The sequence below is a fragment of the Dendropsophus ebraccatus genome, chromosome 10, assembly GCF_027789765.1.
Source record: "Dendropsophus ebraccatus isolate aDenEbr1 chromosome 10, aDenEbr1.pat, whole genome shotgun sequence".
Classification (NCBI taxonomy): domain Eukaryota; kingdom Metazoa; phylum Chordata; class Amphibia; order Anura; family Hylidae; genus Dendropsophus; species Dendropsophus ebraccatus.
Genome location: NC_091463.1, coordinates 34,608,019 through 34,632,151, shown reverse-complemented (window position 1 = coordinate 34,632,151; position 24,133 = coordinate 34,608,019). Strand labels below are relative to the sequence as shown.

At 43.4% G+C, this 24,133-nt stretch overlaps 31 non-coding genes across 31 annotated transcripts; all 31 read left to right on the top strand.

Annotated features, from left to right (window-relative positions):
• The first annotated feature begins 176 nt into the window (after positions 1 to 176).
• Positions 177 to 259, top strand: TRNAL-UAA (transfer RNA leucine (anticodon UAA)). Its single transcript has one exon. It is a non-coding gene; the product is annotated as a tRNA-Leu (tRNA).
• Positions 260 to 887: 628 nt separating this feature from the next.
• Positions 888 to 970, top strand: TRNAL-UAA (transfer RNA leucine (anticodon UAA)). The gene has a single exon. It is a non-coding gene; the product is annotated as a tRNA-Leu (tRNA).
• Positions 971 to 1,597: 627 nt separating this feature from the next.
• Positions 1,598 to 1,680, top strand: TRNAL-UAA (transfer RNA leucine (anticodon UAA)). Its single transcript has one exon. It is a non-coding gene; the product is annotated as a tRNA-Leu (tRNA).
• Positions 1,681 to 2,308: 628 nt separating this feature from the next.
• On the top strand, positions 2,309 to 2,391 carry TRNAL-UAA (transfer RNA leucine (anticodon UAA)). Its single transcript has one exon. It is a non-coding gene; the product is annotated as a tRNA-Leu (tRNA).
• A 627-nt stretch (positions 2,392 to 3,018) lies between these two features.
• TRNAL-UAA (transfer RNA leucine (anticodon UAA)) lies at positions 3,019 to 3,101 on the top strand. Its single transcript has one exon. It is a non-coding gene; the product is annotated as a tRNA-Leu (tRNA).
• A 628-nt stretch (positions 3,102 to 3,729) lies between these two features.
• TRNAL-UAA (transfer RNA leucine (anticodon UAA)) lies at positions 3,730 to 3,812 on the top strand. The gene has a single exon. It is a non-coding gene; the product is annotated as a tRNA-Leu (tRNA).
• A 628-nt stretch (positions 3,813 to 4,440) lies between these two features.
• On the top strand, positions 4,441 to 4,523 carry TRNAL-UAA (transfer RNA leucine (anticodon UAA)). The gene has a single exon. It is a non-coding gene; the product is annotated as a tRNA-Leu (tRNA).
• Positions 4,524 to 5,150: 627 nt separating this feature from the next.
• On the top strand, positions 5,151 to 5,233 carry TRNAL-UAA (transfer RNA leucine (anticodon UAA)). Its single transcript has one exon. It is a non-coding gene; the product is annotated as a tRNA-Leu (tRNA).
• Positions 5,234 to 5,860: 627 nt separating this feature from the next.
• On the top strand, positions 5,861 to 5,943 carry TRNAL-UAA (transfer RNA leucine (anticodon UAA)). The gene has a single exon. It is a non-coding gene; the product is annotated as a tRNA-Leu (tRNA).
• Positions 5,944 to 6,570: 627 nt separating this feature from the next.
• TRNAL-UAA (transfer RNA leucine (anticodon UAA)) lies at positions 6,571 to 6,653 on the top strand. The gene has a single exon. It is a non-coding gene; the product is annotated as a tRNA-Leu (tRNA).
• A 628-nt stretch (positions 6,654 to 7,281) lies between these two features.
• Positions 7,282 to 7,364, top strand: TRNAL-UAA (transfer RNA leucine (anticodon UAA)). Its single transcript has one exon. It is a non-coding gene; the product is annotated as a tRNA-Leu (tRNA).
• Positions 7,365 to 7,992: 628 nt separating this feature from the next.
• On the top strand, positions 7,993 to 8,075 carry TRNAL-UAA (transfer RNA leucine (anticodon UAA)). Its single transcript has one exon. It is a non-coding gene; the product is annotated as a tRNA-Leu (tRNA).
• A 628-nt stretch (positions 8,076 to 8,703) lies between these two features.
• Positions 8,704 to 8,786, top strand: TRNAL-UAA (transfer RNA leucine (anticodon UAA)). The gene has a single exon. It is a non-coding gene; the product is annotated as a tRNA-Leu (tRNA).
• A 628-nt stretch (positions 8,787 to 9,414) lies between these two features.
• On the top strand, positions 9,415 to 9,497 carry TRNAL-UAA (transfer RNA leucine (anticodon UAA)). The gene has a single exon. It is a non-coding gene; the product is annotated as a tRNA-Leu (tRNA).
• A 1,017-nt stretch (positions 9,498 to 10,514) lies between these two features.
• Positions 10,515 to 10,597, top strand: TRNAL-UAA (transfer RNA leucine (anticodon UAA)). Its single transcript has one exon. It is a non-coding gene; the product is annotated as a tRNA-Leu (tRNA).
• A 628-nt stretch (positions 10,598 to 11,225) lies between these two features.
• TRNAL-UAA (transfer RNA leucine (anticodon UAA)) lies at positions 11,226 to 11,308 on the top strand. The gene has a single exon. It is a non-coding gene; the product is annotated as a tRNA-Leu (tRNA).
• A 628-nt stretch (positions 11,309 to 11,936) lies between these two features.
• On the top strand, positions 11,937 to 12,019 carry TRNAL-UAA (transfer RNA leucine (anticodon UAA)). The gene has a single exon. It is a non-coding gene; the product is annotated as a tRNA-Leu (tRNA).
• A 1,016-nt stretch (positions 12,020 to 13,035) lies between these two features.
• On the top strand, positions 13,036 to 13,118 carry TRNAL-UAA (transfer RNA leucine (anticodon UAA)). Its single transcript has one exon. It is a non-coding gene; the product is annotated as a tRNA-Leu (tRNA).
• A 628-nt stretch (positions 13,119 to 13,746) lies between these two features.
• On the top strand, positions 13,747 to 13,829 carry TRNAL-UAA (transfer RNA leucine (anticodon UAA)). Its single transcript has one exon. It is a non-coding gene; the product is annotated as a tRNA-Leu (tRNA).
• A 628-nt stretch (positions 13,830 to 14,457) lies between these two features.
• Positions 14,458 to 14,540, top strand: TRNAL-UAA (transfer RNA leucine (anticodon UAA)). Its single transcript has one exon. It is a non-coding gene; the product is annotated as a tRNA-Leu (tRNA).
• A 1,016-nt stretch (positions 14,541 to 15,556) lies between these two features.
• Positions 15,557 to 15,639, top strand: TRNAL-UAA (transfer RNA leucine (anticodon UAA)). Its single transcript has one exon. It is a non-coding gene; the product is annotated as a tRNA-Leu (tRNA).
• Positions 15,640 to 16,655: 1,016 nt separating this feature from the next.
• On the top strand, positions 16,656 to 16,738 carry TRNAL-UAA (transfer RNA leucine (anticodon UAA)). Its single transcript has one exon. It is a non-coding gene; the product is annotated as a tRNA-Leu (tRNA).
• A 628-nt stretch (positions 16,739 to 17,366) lies between these two features.
• Positions 17,367 to 17,449, top strand: TRNAL-UAA (transfer RNA leucine (anticodon UAA)). Its single transcript has one exon. It is a non-coding gene; the product is annotated as a tRNA-Leu (tRNA).
• A 628-nt stretch (positions 17,450 to 18,077) lies between these two features.
• Positions 18,078 to 18,160, top strand: TRNAL-UAA (transfer RNA leucine (anticodon UAA)). Its single transcript has one exon. It is a non-coding gene; the product is annotated as a tRNA-Leu (tRNA).
• Positions 18,161 to 19,176: 1,016 nt separating this feature from the next.
• On the top strand, positions 19,177 to 19,259 carry TRNAL-UAA (transfer RNA leucine (anticodon UAA)). Its single transcript has one exon. It is a non-coding gene; the product is annotated as a tRNA-Leu (tRNA).
• A 1,015-nt stretch (positions 19,260 to 20,274) lies between these two features.
• On the top strand, positions 20,275 to 20,357 carry TRNAL-UAA (transfer RNA leucine (anticodon UAA)). Its single transcript has one exon. It is a non-coding gene; the product is annotated as a tRNA-Leu (tRNA).
• Positions 20,358 to 20,984: 627 nt separating this feature from the next.
• Positions 20,985 to 21,067, top strand: TRNAL-UAA (transfer RNA leucine (anticodon UAA)). The gene has a single exon. It is a non-coding gene; the product is annotated as a tRNA-Leu (tRNA).
• A 628-nt stretch (positions 21,068 to 21,695) lies between these two features.
• TRNAL-UAA (transfer RNA leucine (anticodon UAA)) lies at positions 21,696 to 21,778 on the top strand. Its single transcript has one exon. It is a non-coding gene; the product is annotated as a tRNA-Leu (tRNA).
• A 628-nt stretch (positions 21,779 to 22,406) lies between these two features.
• TRNAL-UAA (transfer RNA leucine (anticodon UAA)) lies at positions 22,407 to 22,489 on the top strand. Its single transcript has one exon. It is a non-coding gene; the product is annotated as a tRNA-Leu (tRNA).
• Positions 22,490 to 23,117: 628 nt separating this feature from the next.
• Positions 23,118 to 23,200, top strand: TRNAL-UAA (transfer RNA leucine (anticodon UAA)). The gene has a single exon. It is a non-coding gene; the product is annotated as a tRNA-Leu (tRNA).
• Positions 23,201 to 23,826: 626 nt separating this feature from the next.
• On the top strand, positions 23,827 to 23,909 carry TRNAL-UAA (transfer RNA leucine (anticodon UAA)). The gene has a single exon. It is a non-coding gene; the product is annotated as a tRNA-Leu (tRNA).
• The last annotated feature ends 224 nt before the right edge of the window (positions 23,910 to 24,133 follow it).

The window sequence follows — 24,133 nt, the reverse complement described above, 5'->3', positions numbered from 1 at the left end:
ACGCCTCTTTGACTTTTCATTCTGGAGAACAAAATATGCTTTATAAGATTGTAAAATAGGGAGAGCTACAAGAAAAGTACCATGAGCATTAGTGCCCGATTGGCAACTCGACTCATGTCCGAGCACATATTGTGTACTTTTACCCACAATTGTATGCACTCTGACTTGTTTTAAACACCAGGATGGCCGAGTGGTTAAGGCGTTGGACTTAAGATCCAATGGATAAGTATCCGCGTGGGTTCGAACCCCACTCCTGGTATGAGTTTTAACCTTGGTGCTCTCCAATGTTTAAAAAAGAGGCGTGGTAATCGGTTAACTTTCAAGACCTTGTTGAAAAGTGGATCACCTGTGTATTACCTTGATTCTTCTCCTTTCCAATATGTTGTTGGAATGAGCTCCTTTTAGCAGTGAGATGAATTTTCTGAACGCCATCGGCTAATCCATACTGAAGGTTTTTTGCTTTACGCAGCGTAAAGCGTGAGAACGTTAGCGGTGTATTTAAATAACTGGGCCATTTTTTTTTTATAGGGTCTCTTGCTCTCCACTCTGCTCTGTACTTTAATGATATTAAAAAATGCCAACGGGGCAAGCGTGAGACTATCATGTGAAGTTCACGTAGGAGACTGAGTCCTGATTGAATTTCATAGAGGGAGAGGAAGGTGGAAAGAAGCACAGAGGAGTGCCAGACCGTAGGACTATCTCGGCTGGCCAACGCCTCTTTGACTTTTCATTCTGGAGAACAAAATATGCTTTATAAGATTGTAAAATAGGGAGAGCTACAAGAAAAGTACCATGAGCATTAGTGCCCGATTGGCAACTCGACTCATGTCCGAGCACATATTGTGTACTTTTACCCACAATTGTATGCACTCTGACTTGTTTTAAACACCAGGATGGCCGAGTGGTTAAGGCGTTGGACTTAAGATCCAATGGATAAGTATCCACGTGGGTTCGAACCCCACTCCTGGTATGAGTTTTAACCTTGGTGCTCTCCAATGTTTAAAAAAGAGGCGTGGTAATCGGTTAACTTTCAAGACCTTGTTGAAAAGTGGATCACCTGTGTATTACCTTGATTCTGCTCCTTTCCAATATGTTGTTGGAATGAGCTCCTTTTAGCAGTGAGATGAATTTTCTGAACGCCATCGGCTAATCCATACTGAAGGTTTTTTGCTTTACGCAGCGTAAAGCGTGAGGACGTTAGCGGTGTATTTAAATAACTGGGCCATTTTTTTTTTATAGGGGCTCTTGCTCTCCACTCTGCTCTGTACTTTAATGATATTAAAAAATGCCAACGGGGCAAGCGTGAGACTATGATGTGGAGTTCGCGTAGGAGACTGAGTCCTGATTGGTTTTCATAGAGGGAGAGGAAGGTGGAAAGAAGCACAGAGGAGTGCCAGACCGCAGGACTAGCTCGGCTGGCCAACGCCTCTTTGACTTTTATTCTGAAGAACAAAATATGCTTTATAAGATTGTAAAATAGGGAGAGCTACAAGAAAAGTACCATCAGCATTAGTGCCCGATTGGCAACTCGACTCATGTCCGAGCACATATTGTGTACTTTCACCCACAATTGTATGCACTCTTGCTTGTTTTAAACACTGGGATGGCCGAGTGGTTAAGGCGTTGGACTTAAGATCCAATGGATAAGTATCCGCGTGGGTTCGAACCCCACTCCTGGTATGAGTTTTAACCTTGGTGCTCTCCAATGTTTAAAAAAGAGGCGTGGTAATCGGTTAACTTTCAAGACCTTGTTGAAAAGTGGATCACCTGTGTATTACCTTGATTCTGCTCCTTTCCAATATGTTGTTGGAATGAGCTCCTTTTAGCAGTGAGATGAATTTTCTGAACGCCATCGGCTAATCCATACTGAAGGATTTTTGCTTTACGCAGCGTAAAGCGTGAGAACGTTAGCGGTGTATTTAAATAACTGGGCCATTTTTTTTTTATAGGGGCTCTTGCTCTCCACTCTGCTCTGTACTTTAATGATATTAAAAAATGCCAACGGGGTAAGCGTGAGACTATCATGTGAAGTTCACGTAGGAGACTGAGTCCTGATTGGTTTTCATAGAGGGAGAGGAAGGTGGAAAGAAGCACAGAGGAGTGCCAGACCGCAGGACTAGCTCGGCTGGCCAACGCCTCTTTGACTTTTCATTCTGGAGAACAAAATATGCTTTATAAGATTGTAAAATAGGGAGAGCTACAAGAAAAGTACCATCAGCATTAGTGCCCGATTGGCAACTCGACTCATGTCCGAGCACATATTGTGTACTTTCACTCACAATTGTATGCACTCTGGCTTGTTTTAAACACCAGGATGGCCGAGTGGTTAAGGCGTTGGACTTAAGATCCAATGGATAAGTATCCGCGTGGGTTCGAACCCCACTCCTGGTATGAGTTTTAACCTTGGTGCTCTCCAATGTTTAAAAAAGAGGCGTGGTAATCGGTTAACTTTCAAGACCTTGTTGAAAAGTGGATCACCTGTGTATTACCTTGATTCTGCTCCTTTCCAATATGTTGTTGGAATGAGCTCCTTTTAGCAGTGAGATGAATTTTCTGAACGCCATCGGCTAATCCATACTGAAGGTTTTTTGCTTTACGCAGCGTAAAGCGTGAGGACGTTAGCGGTGTATTTAAATAACTGGGCCATTTTTTTTTTATAGGGGCTCTTGCTCTCCACTCTGCTCTGTACTTTAATGATATTAAAAATGCCAACGGGGCAAGCGTGAGACTATCATGTGGAGTTCGCGTAGGAGACTGAGTCCTGATTGAATTTCATAGAGGGAGAGGAAGGTGGAAAGAAGCACAGAGGAGTGCCAGACCGTAGGACTAGCTCGGCTGGCCAACGCCTCTTTGACTTTTCATTCTGGAGAACAAAATATGCTTTATAAGATTGTAAAATAGGGAGAGCTACAAGAAAAGTACCATGAGCATTAGTGCCCGATTGGCAACTCGACTCATGTCCGAGCACATATTGTGTACTTTTACCCACAATTGTATGCACTCTGACTTGTTTTAAACACCAGGATGGCCGAGTGGTTAAGGCGTTGGACTTAAGATCCAATGGATAAGTATCCACGTGGGTTCGAACCCCACTCCTGGTATGAGTTTTAACCTTGGTGCTCTCCAATGTTTAAAAAAGAGGCGTGGTAATCGGTTAACTTTCAAGACCTTGTTGAAAAGTGGATCACCTGTGTATTACCTTGATTCTGCTCCTTTCCAATATGTTGTTGGAATGAGCTCCTTTTAGCAGTGAGATGAATTTTCTGAACGCCATCGGCTAATCCATACTGAAGGTTTTTTGCTTTACGCAGCGTAAAGCGTGAGGACGTTAGCGGTGTATTTAAATAACTGGGCCATTTTTTTTTTATAGGGGCTCTTGCTCTCCACTCTGCTCTGTACTTTAATGATATTAAAAAATGCCAACGGGGCAAGCGTGAGACTATGATGTGGAGTTCGCGTAGGAGACTGAGTCCTGATTGGTTTTCATAGAGGGAGAGGAAGGTGGAAAGAAGCACAGAGGAGTGCCAGACCGCAGGACTAGCTCGGCTGGCCAACGCCTCTTTGACTTTTTATTCTGAAGAACAAAATATGCTTTATAAGATTGTAAAATAGGGAGAGCTACAAGAAAAGTACCATCAGCATTAGTGCCCGATTGGCAACTCGACTCATGTCCGAGCACATATTGTGTACTTTCACCCACAATTGTATGCACTCTTGCTTGTTTTAAACACTGGGATGGCCGAGTGGTTAAGGCGTTGGACTTAAGATCCAATGGATAAGTATCCGCGTGGGTTCGAACCCCACTCCTGGTATGAGTTTTAACCTTGGTGCTCTCCAATGTTTAAAAAAGAGGCGTGGTAATCGGTTAACTTTCAAGACCTTGTTGAAAAGTGGATCACCTGTGTATTACCTTGATTCTGCTCCTTTCCAATATGTTGTTGGAATGAGCTCCTTTTAGCAGTGAGATGAATTTTCTGAACGCCATCGGCTAATCCATACTGAAGGATTTTTGCTTTACGCAGCGTAAAGCGTGAGAACGTTAGCGGTGTATTTAAATAACTGGGCCATTTTTTTTTTATAGGGGCTCTTGCTCTCCACTCTGCTCTGTACTTTAATGATATTAAAAAATGCCAACGGGGTAAGCGTGAGACTATCATGTGAAGTTCACGTAGGAGACTGAGTCCTGATTGGTTTTCATAGAGGGAGAGGAAGGTGGAAAGAAGCACAGAGGAGTGCCAGACCGCAGGACTAGCTCGGCTGGCCAACGCCTCTTTGACTTTTCATTCTGGAGAACAAAATATGCTTTATAAGATTGTAAAATAGGGAGAGCTACAAGAAAAGTACCATCAGCATTAGTGCCCGATTGGCAACTCGACTCATGTCCGAGCACATATTGTGTACTTTCACTCACAATTGTATGCACTCTGGCTTGTTTTAAACACCAGGATGGCCGAGTGGTTAAGGCGTTGGACTTAAGATCCAATGGATAAGTATCCGCGTGGGTTCGAACCCCACTCCTGGTATGAGTTTTAACCTTGGTGCTCTCCAATGTTTAAAAAAGAGGCGTGGTAATCGGTTAACTTTCAAGACCTTGTTGAAAAGTGGATCACCTGTGTATTACCTTGATTCTGCTCCTTTCCAATATGTTGTTGGAATGAGCTCCTTTTAGCAGTGAGATGAATTTTCTGAACGCCATCGGCTAATCCATACTGAAGGTTTTTTGCTTTACGCAGCGTAAAGCGTGAGGACGTTAGCGGTGTATTTAAATAACTGGGCCATTTTTTTTTTATAGGGGCTCTTGCTCTCCACTCTGCTCTGTACTTTAATGATATTAAAAATGCCAACGGGGCAAGCGTGAGACTATCATGTGGAGTTCGCGTAGGAGACTGAGTCCTGATTGAATTTCATAGAGGGAGAGGAAGGTGGAAAGAAGCACAGAGGAGTGCCAGACCGTAGGACTAGCTCGGCTGGCCAACGCCTCTTTGACTTTTCATTCTGGAGAACAAAATATGCTTTATAAGATTGTAAAATAGGGAGAGCTACAAGAAAAGTACCATCAGCATTAGTGCCCGATTGGCAACTCGACTCATGTCCGAGCACATATTGTGTACTTTCACCCACAATTGTATGCACTCTGGCTTGTTTTAAACACCAGGATGGCCGAGTGGTTAAGGCGTTGGACTTAAGATCCAATGGATAAGTATCCGCGTGGGTTCGAACCCCACTCCTGGTATGAGTTTTAACCTTGGTGCTCTCCAATGTTTAAAAAAGAGGCGTGGTAATCGGTTAACTTTCAAGACCTTGTTGAAAAGTGGATCACCTGTGTATTACCTTGATTCTGCTCCTTTCCAATATGTTGTTGGAATGAGCTCCTTTTAGCAGTGAGATGAATTTTCTGAACGCCATCGGCTAATCCATACTGAAGGTTTTTTGCTTTACGCAGCGTAAAGCGTGAGGACGTTAGCGGTGTATTTAAATAACTGGGCCATTTTTTTTTATAGGGGCTCTTGCTCTCCACTCTGCTCTGTACTTTAATGATATTAAAAAATGCCAACGGGGCAAGCGTGAGACTATGATGTGGAGTTCGCGTAGGAGACTGAGTCCTGATTGGTTTTCATAGAGGGAGAGGAAGGTGGAAAGAAGCACAGAGGAGTGCCAGACCGCAGGACTAGCTCGGCTGGCCAACGCTTCTTTGACTTTTCATTCTGGAGAACAAAATATGCTTTATAAGATTGTAAAATAGGGAGAGCTACAAGAAAAGTACCATCAGCATTAGTGCCCGATTGGCAACTCGACTCATGTCCGAGCACATATTGTGTACTTTCACCCACAATTGTATGCACTCTTGCTTGTTTTAAACACCAGGATGGCCGAGTGGTTAAGGTGTTGGACTTAAGATCCAATGGATAAGTATCCGCGTGGGTTCGAACCCCACTCCTGGTATGAGTTTTAACCTTGGTGCTCTCCAATGTTTAAAAAAGAGGCGTGGTAATCGGTTAACTTTCAAGACCTTGTTGAAAAGTGGATCACCTGTGTATTACCTTGATTCTTCTCCTTTCCAATATGTTGTTGGAATGAGCTCCTTTTAGCAGTGAGATGAATTTTCTGAACGCCATCGGCTAATCCATACTGAAGGTTTTTTGCTTTACGCAGCGTAAAGCGTGAGGACGTTAGCGGTGTATTTAAATAACTGGGCCATTTTTTTTTATAGGGGCTCTTGCTCTCCACTCTGCTCTGTACTTTAATGATATTAAAAAATGCCAACGGGGCAAGCGTGAGACTATCATGTGAAGTTCACGTAGAAGACTGAGTCCTGATTGGTTTTCATAGAGGGAGAGGAAGGTGGAAAGAAGCACAGAGGAGTGCCAGACCGCAGGACTAGCTCGGCTGGCCAACGCCTCTTTGATTTTTCATTCTGGAGAACAAAATATGCTTTATAAGATTGTAAAATAGGGAGAGCTACAAGAAAAGTACCATCAGCATTAGTGCCCGATTGGCAACTCGACTCATGTCCGAGCACATATTGTGTACTTTCACCCACAATTGTATGCACTCTTGCTTGTTTTAAACACCGGGATGGCCGAGTGGTTAAGGCGTTGGACTTAAGATCCAATGGATAAGTATCCGCGTGGGTTCGAACCCCACTCCTGGTATGAGTTTTAACCTTGGTGCTCTCCAATGTTTAAAAAAGAGGCGTGGTAATCGGTTAACTTTCAAGACCTTGTTGAAAAGTGGATCACCTGTGTATTACCTTGATTCTGCTCCTTTCCAATATGTTGTTGGAATGAGCTCCTTTTAGCAGTGAGATGAATTTTCTGAACGCCATCGGCTAATCCATACTGAAGGATTTTTGCTTTACGCAGCGTAAAGCGTGAGAACGTTAGCGGTGTATTTAAATAACTGGGCCATTTTTTTTTTATAGGGTCTCTTGCTCTCCACTCTGCTCTGTACTTTAATGATATTAAAAAATGCCAACGGGGCAAGCGTGAGACTATCATGTGAAGTTCACGTAGGAGACTGAGTCCTGATTGAATTTCATAGAGGGAGAGGAAGGTGGAAAGAAGCACAGAGGAGTGCCAGACCGTAGGACTATCTCGGCTGGCCAACGCCTCTTTGACTTTTCATTCTGGAGAACAAAATATGCTTTATAAGATTGTAAAATAGGGAGAGCTACAAGAAAAGTACCATGAGCATTAGTGCCCGATTGGCAACTCGACTCATGTCCGAGCACATATTGTGTACTTTTACCCACAATTGTATGCAGTCTGACTTGTTTTAAACACCAGGATGGCCGAGTGGTTAAGGCGTTGGACTTAAGATCCAATGGATAAGTATCCACGTGGGTTCGAACCCCACTCCTGGTATGAGTTTTAACCTTGGTGCTCTCCAATGTTTAAAAAAGAGGCGTGGTAATCGGTTAACTTTCAAGACCTTGTTGAAAAGTGGATCACCTGTGTATTACCTTGATTCTGCTCCTTTCCAATATGTTGTTGGAATGAGCTCCTTTTAGCAGTGAGATGAATTTTCTGAACGCCATCGGCTAATCCATACTGAAGGTTTTTTGCTTTACGCAGCGTAAAGCGTGAGGACGTTAGCGGTGTATTTAAATAACTGGGCCATTTTTTTTTTATAGGGGCTCTTGCTCTCCACTCTGCTCTGTACTTTAATGATATTAAAAAATGCCAACGGGGCAAGCGTGAGACTATGATGTGGAGTTCGCGTAGGAGACTGAGTCCTGATTGGTTTTCATAGAGGGAGAGGAAGGTGGAAAGAAGCACAGAGGAGTGCCAGACCGCAGGACTAGCTCGGCTGGCCAACGCCTCTTTGACTTTTCATTCTGGAGAACAAAATATGCTTTAGAAGATTGTAAAATAGGGAGAGCTACAAGAAAAGTACCATCAGCATTAGTGCCCGATTGGCAACTCGACTCATGTCCGAGCACATATTGTGTACTTTCACCCACAATTGTATGCACTCTGGCTTGTTTTAAACACCAGGATGGCCGAGTGGTTAAGGCGTTGGACTTAAGATCCAATGGATAAGTATCCGCGTGGGTTCGAACCCAACTCCTGGTATGAGTTTTAACCTTGGTGCTCTCCAATGTTTAAAAAAGAGGCGTGGTAATCGGTTAACTTTCAAGACCTTGTTGAAAAGTGGATCACCTGTGTATTACCTTGATTCTGCTCCTTTCCAATATGTTGTTGGAATGAGCTCCTTTTAGCAGTGAGATGAATTTTCTGAACGCCATCGGCTAATCCATACTGAAGGTTTTTTGCTTTACGCAGCGTAAAGCGTGAGGACGTTAGCGGTGTATTTAAATAACTGGGCCATTTTTTTTTTATAGGGGCTCTTGCTCTCCACTCTGCTCTGTACTTTAATGATATTAAAAAATGCCAACGGGGCAAGCGTGAGACTATGATGTGGAGTTCGCGTAGGAGACTGAGTCCTGATTGGTTTTCATAGAGGGAGAGGAAGGTGGAAAGAAGCACAGAGGAGTGCCAGACCGCAGGACTAGCTCGGCTGGCCAACGCCTCTTTGACTTTTTATTCTGAAGAACAAAATATGCTTTATAAGATTGTAAAATAGGGAGAGCTACAAGAAAAGTACCATCAGCATTAGTGCCCGATTGGCAACTCGACTCATGTCCGAGCACATATTGTGTACTTTCACCCACAATTGTATGCACTCTTGCTTGTTTTAAACACTGGGATGGCCGAGTGGTTAAGGCGTTGGACTTAAGATCCAATGGATAAGTATCCGCGTGGGTTCGAACCCCACTCCTGGTATGAGTTTTAACCTTGGTGCTCTCCAATGTTTAAAAAAGAGGCGTGGTAATCGGTTAACTTTCAAGACCTTGTTGAAAAGTGGATCACCTGTGTATTACCTTGATTCTGCTCCTTTCCAATATGTTGTTGGAATGAGCTCCTTTTAGCAGTGAGATGAATTTTCTGAACGCCATCGGCTAATCCATACTGAAGGATTTTTGCTTTACGCAGCGTAAAGCGTGAGAACGTTAGCGGTGTATTTAAATAACTGGGCCATTTTTTTTTTATAGGGGCTCTTGCTCTCCACTCTGCTCTGTACTTTAATGATATTAAAAAATGCCAACGGGGCAAGCGTGAGACTATCATGTGAAGTTCACGTAGGAGACTGAGTCCTGATTGAATTTCATAGAGGGAGAGGAAGGTGGAAAGAAGCACAGAGGAGTGCCAGACCGTAGGACTAGCTCGGCTGGCCAACGCCTCTTTGACTTTTCATTCTGGAGAACAAAATATGCTTTATAAGATTGTAAAATAGGGAGAGCTACAAGAAAAGTACCATCAGCATTAGTGCCCGATTGGCAACTCGACTCATGTCCGAGCACATATTGTGTACTTTCACCCACAATTGTATGCACTCTGGCTTGTTTTAAACACCAGGATGGCCGAGTGGTTAAGGTGTTGGACTTAAGATCCAATGGATAAGTATCCGTGTGGGTTCGAACCCCACTCCTGGTATGAGTTTTAACCTTGGTGCTCTCCAATGTTTAAAAAAGAGGGGTGGTAATCGGTTAACTTTCAAGACCTTGTTGAAAAGTGGATCACCTGTGTATTACCTTGATTCTGCTCCTTTCCAATATGTTGTTGGAATGAGCTCCTTTTAGCAGTGAGATGAATTTTCTGAACGCCATCGGCTAATCCATACTGAAGGATTTTTGCTTTACGCAGCGTAAAGCGTGAGAACGTTAGCGGTGTATTTAAATAACTGGGCCATTTTTTTTTTTTATAGGGGCTCTTGCTCTCCACTCTGCTCTGTACTTTAATGATATTAAAAAATGCCAACGGGGCAAGCGTGAGACTATATCCAATGGATAAGTATCCGCGTGGGTTCGAACCCCACTCCTGGTATGAGTTTTAACCTTGGTGCTCTCCAATGTTTAAAAAAGAGGCGTGGTAATCGGTTAACTTTCAAGACCTTGTTGAAAAGTGGATCACCTGTGTATTACCTTGATTCTGCTCCTTTCCAATATGTTGTTGGAATGAGCTCCTTTTAGCAGTGAGATGAATTTTCTGAACGCCATCGGCTAATCCATACTGAAGGTTTTTTGCTTTACGCAGCGTAAAGCGTGAGGACGTTAGCGGTGTATTTAAATAACTGGGCCATTTTTTTTTATAGGGGCTCTTGCTCTCCACTCTGCTCTGTACTTTAATGATATTAAAAAATGCCAACGGGGCAAGCGTGAGACTATCATGTGAAGTTCACGTAGGAGACTGAGTCCTGATTGGTTTTCATAGAGGGAGAGGAAGGTGGAAAGAAGCACAGAGGAGTGCCAGACCGCAGGACTAGCTCGGCTGGCCAACGCCTCTTTGACTTTTCATTCTGGAGAACAAAATATGCTTTATAAGATTATAAAAGAGGGAGAGCTACAAGAAAAGTACCATCAGCATTAGTGCCCGATTGGCAACTCGACTCATGTCCGAGCACATATTGTGTACTTTCACCCACAATTGTATGCACTCTGGCTTGTTTTAAACACCAGGATGGCCGAGTGGTTAAGGCGTTGGACTTAAGATCCAATGGATAAGTATCCGCGTGGGTTCGAACCCCACTCCTGGTATGAGTTTTAACCTTGGTGCTCTCCAATGTTTAAAAAAGAGGCGTGGTAATCGGTTAACTTTCAAGACCTTGTTGAAAAGTGGATCACCTGTGTATTACCTTGATTCTGCTCCTTTCCAATTTGTTGTTGGAATGAGCTCCTTTTAGCAGTGAGATGAATTTTCTGAACGCCATCGGCTAATCCATACTGAAGGATTTTTGCTTTACGCAGCGTAAAGCGTGAGAACGTTAGCGGTGTATTTAAATAACTGGGCCATTTTTTTTTTATAGGGGCTCTTGCTCTCCACTCTGCTCTGTACTTTAATGATATTAAAAAATGCCAACGGGGCAAGCGTGAGACTATCATGTGAAGTTCACGTAGGAGACTGAGTCCTGATTGGTTTTCATAGAGGGAGAGGAAGGTGGAAAGAAGCACAGAGGAGTGCCAGACCGCAGGACTAGCTCGGCTGGCCAACGCCTCTTTGACTTTTCATTCTGGAGAACAAAATATGCTTTATAAGATTGTAAAATAGGGAGAGCTACAAGAAAAGTACCATCAGCATTAGTGCCCGATTGGCAACTCGACTCATGTCCGAGCACATATTGTGTACTTTCACTCACAATTGTATGCACTCTGGCTTGTTTTAAACACCAGGATGGCCGAGTGGTTAAGGCGTTGGACTTAAGATCCAATGGATAAGTATCCGCGTGGGTTCGAACCCCACTCCTGGTATGAGTTTTAACCTTGGTGCTCTCCAATGTTTAAAAAAGAGGCGTGGTAATCGGTTAACTTTCAAGACCTTGTTGAAAAGTGGATCACCTGTGTATTACCTTGATTCTGCTCCTTTCCAATATGTTGTTGGAATGAGCTCCTTTTAGCAGTGAGATGAATTTTCTGAACGCCATCGGCTAATCCATACTGAAGGTTTTTTGCTTTACGCAGCGTAAAGCGTGAGGACGTTAGCGGTGTATTTAAATAACTGGGCCATTTTTTTTTTATAGGGGCTCTTGCTCTCCACTCTGCTCTGTACTTTAATGATATTAAAAAATGCCAACGGGGCAAGCGTGAGACTATCATGTGGAGTTCGCGTAGGAGACTGAGTCCTGATTGAATTTCATAGAGGGAGAGGAAGGTGGAAAGAAGCACAGAGGAGTGCCAGACCGTAGGACTAGCTCGGCTGGCCAACGCCTCTTTGACTTTTCATTCTGGAGAACAAAATATGCTTTATAAGATTGTAAAATAGGGAGAGCTACAAGAAAAGTACCATCAGCATTAGTGCCCGATTGGCAACTCGACTCATGTCCGAGCACATATTGTGTACTTTCACCCACAATTGTATGCACTATGGCTTGTTTTAAACACCAGGATGGCCGAGTGGTTAAGGCGTTGGACTTAAGATCCAATGGATAAGTATCCGCGTGGGTTCGAACCCCACTCCTGGTATGAGTTTTAACCTTGGTGCTCTCCAATGTTTAAAAAAGAGGCGTGGTAATCGGTTAACTTTCAAGACCTTGTTGAAAAGTGGATCACCTGTGTATTACCTTGATTCTGCTCCTTTCCAATATGTTGTTGGAATGAGCTCCTTTTAGCAGTGAGATGAATTTTCTGAACGCCATCGGCTAATCCATACTGAAGGATTTTTGCTTTATGCAGCGTAAAGCGTGAGAACGTTAGCGGTGTATTTAAATAACTGGGCCATTTTTTTTTTATAGGGGCTCTTGCTCTCCACTCTGCTCTGTACTTTAATGATATTAAAAAATGCCAACGGGGCAAGCGTGAGACTATATCCAATGGATAAGTATCCGCGTGGGTTCGAACCCCACTCCTGGTATGAGTTTTAACCTTGGTGCTCTCCAATGTTTAAAAAAGAGTCGTGGTAATCGGTTAACTTTCAAGACCTTGTTGAAAAGTGGATCACCTGTGTATTACCTTGATTCTTCTCCTTTCCAATATGTTGTTGGAATGAGCTCCTTTTAGCAGTGAGATGAATTTTCTGAACGCCATCGGCTAATCCATACTGAAGGATTTTTGCTTTACGCAGCGTAAAGCGTGAGAACGTTAGCGGTGTATTTAAATAACTGGGCCATTTTTTTTTTATAGGGGCTCTTGCTCTCCACTCTGCTCTGTACTTTAATGATATTAAAAAATGCCAACGGGGCAAGCGTGAGACTATCATGTGAAGTTCACGTAGGAGACTGAGTCCTGATTGGTTTTCATAGAGGGAGAGGAAGGTGGAAAGAAGCACAGAGGAGTGCCAGACCGCAGGACTAGCTCGGCTGGCCAACGCCTCTTTGACTTTTCATTCTGGAGAACAAAATATGCTTTATAAGATTGTAAAATAGGGAGAGCTACAAGAAAAGTACCATCAGCATTAGTGCCCGATTGGCAACTCGACTCATGTCCGAGCACATATTGTGTACTTTCACCCACAATTGTATGCACTCTGGCTTGTTTTAAACACCAGGATGGCCGAGTGGTTAAGGCGTTGGACTTAAGATCCAATGGATAAGTATCCGCGTGGGTTCGAACCCCACTCCTGGTATGAGTTTTAACCTTGGTGCTCTCCAATGTTTAAAAAAGAGGCGTGGTAATCGGTCAACTTTCAAGACCTTGTTGAAAAGTGGATCACCTGTGTATTACCTTGATTCTGCTCCTTTCCAATATGTTGTTGGAATGAGCTCCTTTTAGCAGTGAGATGAATTTTCTGAACGCCATCGGCTAATCCATACTGAAGGATTTTTGCTTTACGCAGCGTAAAGCGTGAGAACGTTAGCGGTGTATTTAAATAACTGGGCCATTTTTTTTTTATAGGGGCTCTTGCTCTCCACTCTGCTCTGTACTTTAATGATATTAAAAAATGCCAACGGGGTAAGCGTGAGACTATCATGTGAAGTTCACGTAGGAGACTGAGTCCTGATTGGTTTTCATAGAGGGAGAGGAAGGTGGAAAGAAGCACAGAGGAGTGCCAGACCGCAGGACTAGCTCGGCTGGCCAACGCCTCTTTGACTTTTCATTCTGGAGAACAAAATATGCTTTATAAGATTGTAAAATAGGGAGAGCTACAAGAAAAGTACCATCAGCATTAGTGCCCGATTGGCAACTCGACTCATGTCCGAGCACATATTGTGTACTTTCACTCACAATTGTATGCACTCTGGCTTGTTTTAAACACCAGGATGGCCGAGTGGTTAAGGCGTTGGACTTAAGATCCAATGGATAAGTATCCGCGTGGGTTCGAACCCCACTCCTGGTATGAGTTTTAACCTTGGTGCTCTCCAATGTTTAAAAAAGAGGCGTGGTAATCGGTTAACTTTCAAGACCTTGTTGAAAAGTGGATCACCTGTGTATTACCTTGATTCTGCTCCTTTCCAATATGTTGTTGGAATGAGCTCCTTTTAGCAGTGAGATGAATTTTCTGAACGCCATCGGCTAATCCATACTGAAGGTTTTTTGCTTTACGCAGCGTAAAGCGTGAGGACGTTAGCGGTGTATTTAAATAACTGGGCCATTTTTTTTTTATAGGGGCTCTTGCTCTCCACTCTGCTCTGTACTTTAATGATATTAAAAAATGCCAACGGGGCAAGGGTGAGACTATCATGTGGAGTTCGCGTAGGAGACTGAGTCCTGATTGAATTTCATAGAGGGAGAGGAAGGTGGAAATAAGCACAGAGGAGTGCCAGACCGTAGGACTAGCTCGGCTGGCCAACGCCTCTTTGACTTTTCATTCTGGAGAACAAAATATGCTTTATAAGATTGTAAAATAGGGAGAGCTACAAGAAAAGTACCATCAGCATTAGTGCCCGATTGGCAACTCGACTCATGTCCGAGCACATATTGTGTACTTTCACCCACAATTGTATGCACTCTGGCTTGTTTTAAACACCAGGATGGCCGAGTGGTTAAGGCGTTGGACTTAAGATCCAATGGATAAGTATCCGCGTGGGTTCGAACCCCACTCCTGGTATGAGTTTTAACCTTGGTGCTCTCCAATGTTTAAAAAAGAGGCGTGGTAATCGGTTAACTTTCAAGACCTTGTTGAAAAGTGGATCACCTGTGTATTACCTTGATTCTGCTCCTTTCCAATATGTTGTTGGAATGAGCTCCTTTTAGCAGTGAGATGAATTTTCTGAACGCCATCGGCTAATCCATACTGAAGGATTTTTGCTTTACGCAGCGTAAAGCGTGAGAACGTTAGCGGTGTATTTAAATAACTGGGCCATTTTTTTTTTATAGGGGCTCTTGCTCTCCACTCTGCTCTGTACTTTAATGATATTAAAAAATGCCAACGGGGCAAGCGTGAGACTATATCCAATGGATAAGTATCCGCGTGGGTTCGAACCCCACTCCTGGTATGAGTTTTAACCTTGGTGCTCTCCAATGTTTAAAAAAGAGGCGTGGTAATCGGTTAACTTTCAAGACCTTGTTGAAAAGTGGATCACCTGTGTATTACCTTGATTCTGCTCCTTTCCAATATGTTGTTGGAATGAGCTCCTTTTAGCAGTGAGATGAATTTTCTGAACGCCATCGGCTAATCCATACTGAAGGTTTTTTGCTTTACGCAGCGTAAAGCGTGAGGACGTTAGCGGTGTATTTAAATAACTGGGCCATTTTTTTTTTATAGGGGCTCTTGCTCTCCACTCTGCTCTGTACTTTAATGATATTAAAAAATGCCAACGGGGCAAGCGTGAGACTATCATGTGGAGTTCGCGTAGGAGACTGAGTCCTGATTGAATTTCATAGAGGGAGAGGAAGGTGGAAATAAGCACAGAGGAGTGCCAGACCGTAGGACTAGCTCGGCTGGCCAACGCCTCTTTGACTTTTCATTCTGGAGAACAAAATATGCTTTATAAGATTGTAAAATAGGGAGAGCTACAAGAAAAGTACCATCAGCATTAGTGCCCGATTGGCAACTCGACTCATGTCCGAGCACATATTGTGTACTTTCACCCACAATTGTATGCACTCTGGCTTGTTTTAAACACCAGGATGGCCGAGTGGTTAAGGCGTTGGACTTAAGATCCAATGGATAAGTATCCGCGTGGGTTCGAACCCCACTCCTGGTATGAGTTTTAACCTTGGTGCTCTCCAATGTTTAAAAAAGAGGCGTGGTAATCGGTTAACTTTCAAGACCTTGTTGAAAAGTGGATCACCTGTGTATTACCTTGATTCTGCTCCTTTCCAATATGTTGTTGGAATGAGCTCCTTTTAGCAGTGAGATGAATTTTCTGAACGCCATCGGCTAATCCATACTGAAGGATTTTTGCTTTACGCAGCGTAAAGCGTGAGAACGTTAGCGGTGTATTTAAATAACTGGGCCATTTTTTTTTTATAGGGGCTCTTGCTCTCCACTCTGCTCTGTACTTTAATGATATTAAAAAATGCCAACGGGGCAAGCGTGAGACTATATCCAATGGATAAGTATCCGCGTGGGTTCGAACCCCACTCCTGGTATGAGTTTTAACCTTGGTGCTCTCCAATGTTTAAAAAAGAGTCGTGGTAATCGGTTAACTTTCAAGACCTTGTTGAAAAGTGGATCACCTGTGTATTACCTTGATTCTTCTCCTTTCCAATATGTTGTTGGAATGAGCTCCTTTTAGCAGTGAGATGAATTTTCTGAACGCCATCGGCTAATCCATACTGAAGGATTTTTGCTTTACGCAGCGTAAAGCGTGAGAACGTTAGCGGTGTATTTAAATAACTGGGCCATTTTTTTTTTATAGGGGCTCTTGCTCTCCACTCTGCTCTGTACTTTAATGATATTAAAAAATGCCAACGGGGCAAGCGTGAGACTATCATGTGAAGTTCACGTAGGAGACTGAGTCCTGATTGGTTTTCATAGAGGGAGAGGAAGGTGGAAAGAAGCACAGAGGAGTGCCAGACCGCAGGACTAGCTCGGCTGGCCAACGCCTCTTTGACTTTTCATTCTGGAGAACAAAATATGCTTTATAAGATTGTAAAATAGGGAGAGCTACAAGAAAAGTACCATCAGCATTAGTGCCCGATTGGCAACTCGACTCATGTCCGAGCACATATTGTGTACTTTCACCCACAATTGTATGCACTCTGGCTTGTTTTAAACACCAGGATGGCCGAGTGGTTAAGGCGTTGGACTTAAGATCCAATGGATAAGTATCCGCGTGGGTTCGAACCCCACTCCTGGTATGAGTTTTAACCTTGGTGCTCTCCAATGTTTAAAAAAGAGGCGTGGTAATCGGTCAACTTTCAAGACCTTGTTGAAAAGTGGATCACCTGTGTATTACCTTGATTCTGCTCCTTTCCAATATGTTGTTGGAATGAGCTCCTTTTAGCAGTGAGATGAATTTTCTGAACGCCATCGGCTAATCCATACTGAAGGATTTTTGCTTTACGCAGCGTAAAGCGTGAGAACGTTAGCGGTGTATTTAAATAACTGGGCCATTTTTTTTTTATAGGGGCTCTTGCTCTCCACTCTGCTCTGTACTTTAATGATATTAAAAAATGCCAACGGGGTAAGCGTGAGACTATCATGTGAAGTTCACGTAGGAGACTGAGTCCTGATTGGTTTTCATAGAGGGAGAGGAAGGTGGAAAGAAGCACAGAGGAGTGCCAGACCGCAGGACTAGCTCGGCTGGCCAACGCCTCTTTGACTTTTCATTCTGGAGAACAAAATATGCTTTATAAGATTGTAAAATAGGGAGAGCTACAAGAAAAGTACCATCAGCATTAGTGCCCGATTGGCAACTCGACTCATGTCCGAGCACATATTGTGTACTTTCACTCACAATTGTATGCACTCTGGCTTGTTTTAAACACCAGGATGGCCGAGTGGTTAAGGCGTTGGACTTAAGATCCAATGGATAAGTATCCGCGTGGGTTCGAACCCCACTCCTGGTATGAGTTTTAACCTTGGTGCTCTCCAATGTTTAAAAAAGAGGCGTGGTAATCGGTTAACTTTCAAGACCTTGTTGAAAAGTGGATCACCTGTGTATTACCTTGATTCTGCTCCTTTCCAATATGTTGTTGGAATGAGCTCCTTTTAGCAGTGAGATGAATTTTCTGAACGCCATCGGCTAATCCATACTGAAGGTTTTTTGCTTTACGCAGCGTAAAGCGTGAGGACGTTAGCGGTGTATTTAAATAACTGGGCCATTTTTTTTTTATAGGGGCTCTTGCTCTCCACTCTGCTCTGTACTTTAATGATATTAAAAAATGCCAACGGGGCAAGGGTGAGACTATCATGTGGAGTTCGCGTAGGAGACTGAGTCCTGATTGAATTTCATAGAGGGAGAGGAAGGTGGAAATAAGCACAGAGGAGTGCCAGACCGTAGGACTAGCTCGGCTGGCCAACGCCTCTTTGACTTTTCATTCTGGAGAACAAAATATGCTTTATAAGATTGTAAAATAGGGAGAGCTACAAGAAAAGTACCATCAGCATTAGTGCCCGATTGGCAACTCGACTCATGTCCGAGCACATATTGTGTACTTTCACCCACAATTGTATGCACTCTGGCTTGTTTTAAACACCAGGATGGCCGAGTGGTTAAGGCGTTGGACTTAAGATCCAATGGATAAGTATCCGCGTGGGTTCGAACCCCACTCCTGGTATGAGTTTTAACCTTGGTGCTCTCCAATGTTTAAAAAAGAGGCGTGGTAATCGGTTAACTTTCAAGACCTTGTTGAAAAGTGGATCACCTGTGTATTACCTTGATTCTGCTCCTTTCCAATATGTTGTTGGAATGAGCTCCTTTTAGCAGTGAGATGAATTTTCTGAACGCCATCGGCTAATCCATACTGAAGGATTTTTGCTTTACGCAGCGTAAAGCGTGAGAACGTTAGCGGTGTATTTAAATAACTGGGCCATTTTTTTTTTATAGGGGCTCTTGCTCTCCACTCTGCTCTGTACTTTAATGATATTAAAAAATGCCAACGGGGCAAGCGTGAGACTATATCCAATGGATAAGTATCCGCGTGGGTTCGAACCCCACTCCTGGTATGAGTTTTAACCTTGGTGCTCTCCAATGTTTAAAAAAGAGGCGTGGTAATCGGTGAACTTTCAAGACCTTGTTGAAAAGTGGATCACCTGTGTATTACCTTGATTCTGCTCCTTTCCAATATGTTGTTGGAATGAGCTCCTTTTAGCAGTGAGATGAATTTTCTGAACGCCATCGGCTAATCCATACTGAAGGTTTTTTGCTTTACGCAGCGTAAAGCGTGAGGACGTTAGCGGTGTATTTAAATAACTGGGCCATTTTTTTTTTATAGGGGCTCTTGCTCTCCACTCTGCTCTGTACTTTAATGATATTAAAAAATGCCAACGGGGCAAGCGTGAGACTATCATGTGGAGTTCGCGTAGGAGACTGAGTCCTGATTGAATTTCATAGAGGGAGAGGAAGGTGGAAATAAGCACAGAGGAGTGCCAGACCGTAGGACTAGCTCGGCTGGCCAACGCCTCTTTGACTTTTCATTCTGGAGAACAAAATATGCTTTATAAGATTGTAAAATAGGGAGAGCTACAAGAAAAGTACTATCAGCATTAGTGCCCGATTGGCAACTCGACTCATGTCCGAGCACATATTGTGTACTTTCACCCACAATTGTATGCACTCTGGCTTGTTTTAAACACCAGGATGGCCGAGTGGTTAAGGTGTTGGACTTAAGATCCAATGGATAAGTATCCGCGTGGGTTCGAACCCCACTCCTGGTATGAGTTTTAACCTTGGTGCTCTCCAATGTTTAAAAAAGAGGCGTGGTAATCGGTTAACTTTCAAGACCTTGTTGAAAAGTGGATCACCTGTGTATTACCTTGATTCTGCTCCTTTCCAATATGTTGTTGGAATGAGCTCCTTTTAGCAGTGAGATGAATTTTCTGAACGCCATCGGCTAATCCATACTGAAGGATTTTTGCTTTACGCAGCGTAAAGCGTGAGAACGTTAGCGGTGTATTTAAATAACTGGGCCATTTTTTTTTTATAGGGGCTCTTGCTCTCCACTCTGCTCTGTACTTTAATGATATTAAAAAATGCCAACGGGGCAAGCGTGAGACTATATCCAATGGATAAGTATCCGCGTGGGTTCGAACCCCACTCCTGGTATGAGTTTTAACCTTGGTGCTCTCCAATGTTTAAAAAAGAGTCGTGGTAATCGGTTAACTTTCAAGACCTTGTTGAAAAGTGGATCACCTGTGTATTACCTTGATTCTTCTCCTTTCCAATATGTTGTTGGAATGAGCTCCTTTTAGCAGTGAGATGAATTTTCTGAACGCCATCGGCTAATCCATACTGAAGGTTTTTTGCTTTACGCAGCGTAAAGCGTGAGGACGTTAGCGGTGTATTTAAATAACTGGGCCATTTTTTTTTATAGGGGCTCTTGCTCTCCACTCTGCTCTGTACTTTAATGATATTAAAAAATGCCAACGGGGCAAGCGTGAGACTATGATGTAAAGTTCGCATAGGAGACTGAGTCCTGTTTGGTTTTCATAGAGGGAGAGGAAGGTGGAAAGAAGCACAGAGGAGTGCCAGACCGCAGGACTAGCTCGGCTGGCCAACGCCTCTTTGACTTTTCATTCTGGAGAACAAAATATGCTTTATAAGATTGTAAAATAGGGAGAGCTACAAGAAAAGTACCATCAGCATTAGTGCCCGATTGGCAACTCGACTCATGTCCGAGCACATATTGTGTACTTTCACCCACAATTGTATGCACTCTTGCTTGTTTTAAACACCTGGATGGCCGAGTGGTTAAGGCGTTGGACTTAAGATCCAATGGATAAGTATCCGCGTGGGTTCGAACCCCACTCCTGGTATGAGTTTTAACCTTGGTGCTCTCCAATGTTTAAAAAAGAGGCGTGGTAATCGGTTAACTTTCAAGACCTTGTTGAAAAGTGGATCACCTGTGTATTACCTTGATTCTTCTCCTTTCCAATATGTTGTTGGAATGAGCTCCTTTTAGCAGTGAGATGAATTTTCTGAACGCCATCGGCTAATCCATACTGAAGGTTTTTTGCTTTACGCAGCGTAAAGCGTGAGGACGTTAGCGGTGTATTTAAATAACTGGGCCATTTTTTTTTATAGGGGCTCTTGCTCTCCACTCTGCTCTGTACTTTAATGATATTAAAAAATGCCAACGGGGCAAGCGTGAGACTATCATGTGAAGTTCACGTAGAAGACTGAGTCCTGATTGGTTTTCATAGAGGGAGAGGAAGGTGGAAAGAAGCACAGAGGAGTGCCAGACCGCAGGACTAGCTCGGCTGGCCAACGCCTCTTTGACTTTTCATTCTGGAGAACAAAATATGCTTTATAAGATTGTAAAATAGGGAGAGCTACAAGAAAAGTACCATCAGCATTAGTGCCCGATTGGCAACTCGACTCATGTCCGAGCACATATTGTGTACTTTCACCCACAATTGTATGCACTCTGGCTTGTTTTAAACACCAGGATGGCCGAGTGGTTAAGGCGTTGGACTTAAGATCCAATGGATAAGTATCCGCGTGGGTTCGAACCCCACTCCTGGTATGAGTTTTAACCTTGGTGCTCTCCAATGTTTAAAAAAGAGGCGTGGTAATCGGTTAACTTTCAAGACCTTGTTGAAAAGTGGATCACCTGTGTATTACCTTGATTCTGCTCCTTTCCAATATGTTGTTGGAATGAGCTCCTTTTAGCAGTGAGATGAATTTTCTGAACGCCATCGGCTAATCCATACTGAAGGTTTTTTGCTTTACGCAGCGTAAAGCGTGAGGACGTTAGCGGTGTATTTAAATAACTGGGCCATTTTTTTTTTATAGGGGCTCTTGCTCTCCACTCTGCTCTGTACTTTAATGATATTAAAAAATGCCAACGGGGCAAGCGTGAGACTATCATGTGAAGTTCACGTAGGAGACTGAGTCCTGATTGGTTTTCATAGAGGGAGAGGAAGGTGGAAAGAAGCACAGAGGAGTGCCAGACCGCAGGACTAGCTCGGCTGGCCAACGCCTCTTTGACTTTTCATTCTGGAGAACAAAATATGCTTTATAAGATTGTAAAATAGGGAGAGCTACAAGAAAAGTACCATCAGCATTAGTGCCCGATTGGCAACTCGACTCATGTCCGAGCACATATTGTGTACTTTCACCCACAATTGTATGCACTCTGGCTTGTTTTAAACACCAGGATGGCCGAGTGGTTAAGGCGTTGGACTTAAGATCCAATGGATAAGTATCCGCGTGGGTTCGAACCCCACTCCTGGTATGAGTTTTAACCTTGGTGCTCTCCAATATTTAAAAAAGAGGCGTGGTAATCGGTTAACTTTCAAGACCTTGTTGAAAAGTGGATCACCTGTGTATTACCTTGATTCTGCTCCTTTCCAATATGTTGTTGGAATGAGCTCCTTTTAGCAGTGAGATGAATTTTCTGAACGCCATCGGCTAATCCATACTGAAGGTTTTTTGTTTTACGCAGCGTAAAGCGTGAGGACGTTAGCGGTGTATTTAAATAACTGGGCCATTTTTTTTTTATAGGGGCTCTTGCTCTCCACTCTGCTCTGTACTTTAATGATATAAAAAAATGCCAACGGGGCAAGCGTGAGACTATGATGTGAAGTTCGCGTAGGAGACTGAGTCCTGTTTGGTTTTCATAGAGGGAGAGGAAGGTGGAAAGAAGCACAGAGGAGTGCCAGACCGCAGGACTAGCTCGGCTGGCCAACGCCTCTTTGACTTTTCATTCTGGAGAACAAAATATGCTTTATAAGATTGTAAAATAGGGAGAGCTACAAGAAAAGTACCATCAGCATTAGTGCCCGATTGGCAACTCGACTCATGTCCGAGCACATATTGTGTACTTTCACCCACAATTGTATGCACTCTGGCTTGTTTTAAACACCAGGATGGCCGAGTGGTTAAGGCGTTGGACTTAAGATCCAATGGATAAGTATCTGCGTGGGTTCGAACCCCACTCCTGGTATGAGTTTTAACCTTGGTGCTCTCCAATGTTTAAAAAAGAGGCGTGGTAATCGGTTAACTTTCAAGACCTTGTTGAAAAGTGGATCACCTGTGTATTACCTTGATTCTGCTCCTTTCCAATATGTTGTTGGAATGAGCTCCTTTTAGCAGTGAGATGAATTTTCTGAACGCCATCGGCTAATCCATACTGAAGGATTTTTGCTTTACGCAGCGTAAAGCGTGAGAACGTTAGCGGTGTATTTAAATAACTGGGCCATTTTTTTTTTATAGGGGCTCTTGCTCTCCTCTCTGCTCTGTACTTTAATGATATTAAAAAATGCCAACGGGGCAAGCGTGAGACTATCATGTGAAGTTCACGTAGGAGACTGAGTCCTGATTGAATTTCATAGAGGGAGAGGAAGGTGGAAAGAAGCACAGAGGAGTGCCAGACCGCAGGACTAGCTCAGCTGGCCAACGCCTCTTTGACTTTTCATTCTGGAGAACAAAATATGCTTTATAAGATTGTAAAATAGGGAGAGCTACAAGAAAAGTACCATCAGCATTAGTGCCCGATTGGCAACTCGACTCATGTCCGAGCACATATTGTGTACTTTCACCCACAATTGTATGCACTCTGGCTTGGTTTAAACACCAGGATGGCCGAGTGGTTAAGGTGTTGGACTTAAGATCCAATGGATAAGTATCCGCGTGGGTTCGAACCCCACTCCTGGTATGAGTTTTAACCTTGGTGCTCTCCAATGTTTAAAAAAGAGGCGTGGTAATCGGTTAACTTTCAAGACCTTGTTGAAAAGTGGATCACCTGTGTATTACCTTGATTCTGCTCCTTTCCAATATGTTGTTGGAATGAGCTCCTTTTAGCAGTGAGATGAATTTTCTGAACGCCATCGGCTAATCCATACTGAAGGTTTTTTGCTTTACGCAGCGTAAAGCGTGAGGACGTTAGCGGTGTATTTAAATAACTGGGCCATTTTTTTTATAGGGGCTCTTGCTCTCCACTCTGCTCTGTACTTTAATGATATTAAAAAATGCCAACGGGGCAAGCGTGAGACTATCATGTGAAGTTCACGTAGGAGACTGAGTCCTGATTGGTTTTCATAGAGGGAGAGGAAGGTGGAAAGAAGCACAGAGGAGTGCCAGACCGCAGGACTAGCTCGGCTGGCCAACGCCTCTTTGACTTTTCATTCTGGAGAACAAAATATGCTTTATAAGATTGTAAAATAGGGAGAGCTACAAGAAAAGTACCATCAGCATTAGTGCCCGATTGGCAACTCGACTCATGTCCGAGCACATATTGTGTACTTTCACCCACAATTGTATGCACTCTGGCTTGTTTTAAACACCAGGATGGCCGAGTGGTTAAGGCGTTGGACTTAAGATCCAATGGATAAGTATCCGCGTGGGTTCGAACCCCACTCCTGGTATGAGTTTTAACCTTGGTGCTCTCCAATGTTTAAAAAAGAGGCGTGGTAATCGGTTAACTTTCAAGACCTTGTTGAAAAGTGGATCACCTGTGTATTACCTTGATTCTGCTCCTTTCCAATATGTTGTTGGAATGAGCTCCTTTTAGCAGTGAGATGAATTTTCTGAACGCCATCGGCTAATCCATACTGAAGGATTTTTGCTTTACGCAGCGTAAAGCGTGAGA